Below are 5,328 nucleotides of genomic sequence, written 5' to 3'. Positions count from 1 at the left end.
CTTAAGTGACTTGGATCAGACATAGCTTTGAACAGCACCTTAAGTGACTTGGATCAGACATAGCTTTGAACAGCACCTTAAGTGACTTGGATCAGACATAGCTTTGAACAGCACTTTAAGTGACTCGGTTCAGACATAGCTTTGAACAGCACCTTAAATAACTCGGTTCAGACATAGCTTTGAACAGCACTTTAAGTGACTCGGATTGGACGTAGCTTTGAACAGCACTTTAAGTGACTCGGATCGGACGTAGCTTTGAACAACACTTTAAGTGACTCGGATCGAATGTAGCTTTGAACAGCACTTTAAGTGACTCGATTCAGACATAGCTTTAAACAGCACCTTAAGTAACTCGGTTCAGACATAGCTTTGAACAGCACTTTAAGTAACTCGGTTCAGACATAGCTTTGAACAGCACTTTAAGTGACTCGGATCAGAAGTAGCTCTTCTTAATTAAGAAGGTGGACATCCTGTAAAAAACACTCATTTCGAACAAGGTTATTGTTAATTAAATGGCAGAATTGGCTCATCAGGGCTTGAATTAACGAGGAAGAAGTTAAACCCTCTTACCTAAGTCTTTAAACCCCTATAAGTGACATCTTATTTTGTCTTGGGGAGGGGGTCATAAGAGACAAAACATGTTCAAGTTGATTTTCAACAGTTTTAGAGAAACTGCTTCTGAAGTACACTCTATAAAATCAAACAATAAATTTATAAATAAGAAGTTAAACATAAATGTATTATTATATTAAAAGAGCCATAAATGTAAGAATGAAAAACAAACAACTTTTAGTAGTGTTTTTGGTTAACTATAACTCTAGAATAACGAATACAAACCATTGTGTATACAGTATGTGTACCATCTGTTACACTTATGTTCAAGTTGTATTGACTATTTGTTTCATCTTTCAAAGATTCTGCTAAACGGACTGCACCTTCATTGTTCTTCATCATAAACTTTCCACCCTCGTTACCACCTGATCAATAGAAACAGTTGAAATATATGTGAAAATCAGAAACCTTTATTCATCAGTCTTTGAATAAAAACATTTGACACACCTTTAGAAACATGCATAAAACAATAAGAATCTACAATACGAGATTATATGTGGAGTTTTTAAAAAATCAACCTAAACGAAATGATGCTAAAGTATAAAAAAAAATTAATCTAAACCTTACCATATAACTAACCTAAGTCTTACCATATAACTAAACTAAGTCTTACCATATAACTAACCTAAACCTTACCATATAACTAAACTAAATCTTACCATATAACTAACCTAAACCTTATCATATAACTAAACTAAATCTTACCATATAACTAACCTAAACCTTACCATATAACTAACCCAAACCTTACCATATAACTAACCCAAACCTTACCATGTAACTAACCTAAACCTTACCATATAACTAACCTAAACCTTACCATATAACTAAACTAAATCTTACCATATAACTAACCTAAACCTTACCATATAACTAACCCAAACCTTACCATATAACTAACCCAAACCTTACCATATAACTAACCTAAACCTTACCATATAACTAACCCAAACCTTACCATATAACTAACCCAAGTCTTACCATATAACTAACCTAAACCTTACCATATAAATAAACTAAATCTTACCATATAACTAAACTAAATCTTACCATATAACTAACCTAAACCTTACCATATAACTAACATAAACCTTACCATATAACTAACATAAACCTTACCATATAACTAACCCAAATCTTACCATATATTTAGCTCTCACAAACGTTTAAAAAACCTCTTTCAATGAAGGTGGTTCAGTATATGTTCTATTTCTAAATCAATGTGAGATCAAACAAAAAACACATTTATTTATCAAATTATATTAGTTTATTTACTGTTAGCTAGAGCTGGGTGATTACCTTGATTAATAAACATAATCCATTATCGATGACTCTATGATACATTGAATAGTGGCATGTAAAATAATTCATTAATCAAAATTTATTAATGTTATGAAAATAACGAACTAACTGAAATTATTGTTTCTGATCATTAATGATTTGGATTATTTTTACTATCAAAGTTATCAGAATATGTCATTATGGTTTCTCGTTATTAGTTGATTAGAGTCACATCTCATGAAAATCACAATTATTACTAATATCTTTTTATTATACTACTTAACCAAGTATTGCGTGAGAACAACCGATTTGTCGAATTTAATCGTTTAATAAATCATTGATTAATCTACTAATCTCCCAGCTCTGTTTTTCGCATTACTTTTGTACCTCAGTTATTGCATGTCAATTTTTAAAATGTCTGATTCACCTTTCTTCCACTTGAAAATTTTCTTTCAGAAAATGTTATTCCTTCAGCGGTACAGAACATTACTTGAATGAAACAACTGCTTTTGTCAAGAAACGGAAATTATTTTGAAGAATAAAAAAACTTACCAACAATTTCAAACCACAACCTGTCTCCATCTTTATCTTCTGCCTCGATTAATGCCGCAATCTGTTGTACTGGGTCGCTTGTAGTTACCATGTTGTATGATTCATAATTTCTTATCACTGGAGGATGAGGAGAGTTCTGAGGACCAGTAACAGTTGTAATCAGGACAAGTACAGCTGCTGATAAACTTGGATTACCATGATCACAGGCCTGAATCTGAAAAAAAAAAAATTGAAAGAGATAAGCCATGAATTTTTTACAACCATCCTCAGTAAAACAAGTAAAACCTACTTGTAGTAAAACAAGTAAACATCCTCAGTAAAACAAGTAAAAACCTAAATGTACCATTTATTTTCCAGGAAATTCCCCTTTTAAACACATTTGGCTTTCACTCCCCTTTTAAACACATGTGGCTTTCACTACCTTTCATGGTAATTAGTTTCATAAATCAATTTTTCTGTTAGAAAAACAAAACTGCCTTAACCGGATTTAAGCCTCTCTTTTTTTCCAAATCTTAAACTGATGTCTCCGCATCAGAAGATATCACACACAAGATAGAAATTAAACTACCTCAAATCAGGTAACAGAAGTATGTCCAAATCAGGTAACAGAGGTATGTCCAAATCAGGTATGTCCAAATCAGGTAACAGAGTCTGTATGTCCAAAAGTAGAACAGCTGAAAACCCAATTTCAATTGTATCACCTGTCCTCCAGCCCAACCACCCAACAGAACTATGCTTGCTTTTAACATGGAAAATTGTTACCAATCTCCACACATACGTTGATGGTTAAAACATTACAATTATTGAATGTGATAAGAAACTGATCAAGCATCCATTTACTACAGTTACATAAATATTTATAATCAACATTACTTAGTTATTTATACACTTACAGTCAGCTCGTATTCAGAACCAGGCTGAAAGGACCTGTCTGATGTAATAACTCCTGTCTTTGGAGTTATGTGAAAGAAATCTCCACCATTTGTTTTCTGTATGCTGTATGTAACATCAGCATTTTCATCTTCATCAGAATCAATAGCAACAACCTGGGAAAATAAGTCATTAATACTTTTCTACAATTGTTAACTTTTAATGTAAATTATTATAAATACAGGTGGTTACACCGGTTATTGTTACTGAAGTTGTATATTAACACATCTTAACACAAACACTTGCGATTAGCTAGGTGACCAAAGTTTTTGTTTTAAACTTTCATTTATTTTGTGAGACCTTTGATAACCTAACCTTTCAGTTTGATACTTCATTAGAAATTCTATTTTAGATATAAAAAATATATATAAATATCAGTTCTTAAACAGACAAAAAAAATCATAAAATAACATACATTTAGATTACAGAAAAATGTTACACCCAACAAAATTATATAATTTTTTAAAACTTTAATGACCAAAACAAACAAATCTCTATTAAAATTCTTGATGCTACATAAAGTAGTGATCATATTAACTGAAACATACACTTTCTCTTTTTGTTTACTTAGTTGCTTTTTTTTAGACAGTCTTTGTTTCATATCAAATCCAAGATGATTAAAAGTATATACAAAAAAGATTGCTTTCAAAAATTTTATGTGCCACTGGATATTCCTGGATCTGATAATCTTAAACATATATTACTTTAACATGTTTACGATATACTCACACGGCAAAGAGGCTCTTCAACCAAATTTCTAGGCACCAAAACAGTACACCGATATGAAGATTCCGTGAATTTTGGTACATTGTCATTGAAGTCTTTTACAGTGATCACTACTTGGGTGGTAGAAGATAGAGAAGGATCTCCTGAATCCTTTACTCTTACCTACAAAATAAAATAATTAGTAACACAACAGTGATCATAATATCAACAAAAATCTTACAGTGAATATGATTCTGATAGAAATTACAGTGGAAAAAAAAAACAAGTCAGCCAAAATGGAAATAACTTCAACATCTAACTTACGAACTTATTACAAACTCAATAAATTGAATAATGTAACTACGGCTAGCAAAAACACTGGGTTTTTAAACCATACACATTTAACCGTAACTGTAAGTGTAACAATAATTACTAATAGATAACACTGGCGTATTTAAGGGTTTTACACTCACAAAAAAGAAACCTATCATTCTATAGGTATTTCAAGAACTTGTAGCAATCCGCCACAATTTAATTCTTCGTATTGTTAGCCGACACTGGGCAGTTTGTACATAATTGAATAAGGATAACACTATTCAATACTTTTTGTTTGAACCTTTTTTCAAAATTAATTTAAATTTCCTAAACGTTTCATAAACGACTTACAATAGGCCTACAGTCAAGCCCGAAAGATAAAACTATTTAACAAACTAAAAGTAAAACAAAGTTAGAATTATAATAAAGTACGAGAAGTAATGAATTAATACTGCATATACAACACAGACACATCAGAATCAAGAACAAAATCCAAAACAAGCGACAGATGGCACTATTTATCAAATCAACCAGAGCACAAGAGACAATGCTAAAAAATACAGCTTAAATATAATTTGAGTTACAACAAAAATAATTATATTATTTCACGGTACTGCATATTGTTTTCACTGCTATATAAAATTGAAGAAAGTATTGAAAAATATATCATCATAAAAACTATAAGGTTCAACTTACTGAAATAAACTATTCAACAGTATACAAAAGGTTAACACAATTTGATACTCGTGACAAGAGAATATTTCAAGTACAAAATAAAGTAAACTCATGAGCATCTTTCCACCTAAAACTTAGTTACTATGAGCTTTTGGTTCCATTAATGGGCCTTCGAAGAGCTTAGTGTAACACAGGGAGAAAAGCAAGAAACTAATTCTCGATGTAAACTACAAATAGTTAGAGAGATATATATGTTTA

General features: G+C 31.2%; 1 pseudogene; it reads right to left on the bottom strand.

Annotated features, from left to right (window-relative positions):
* LOC106468338 overlaps positions 1–5,328 on the bottom strand; it is a 97,065-nt pseudogene that overhangs the window by 49,167 nt on the left and 42,570 nt on the right.

Source organism: Limulus polyphemus, unplaced genomic scaffold (genome assembly GCF_000517525.1).
Source record: "Limulus polyphemus unplaced genomic scaffold, Limulus_polyphemus-2.1.2 Scaffold2970, whole genome shotgun sequence".
Lineage (NCBI taxonomy): Eukaryota > Metazoa > Arthropoda > Merostomata > Xiphosura > Limulidae > Limulus > Limulus polyphemus.
This window is presented reverse-complemented; position numbering and strand designations above follow the sequence as displayed.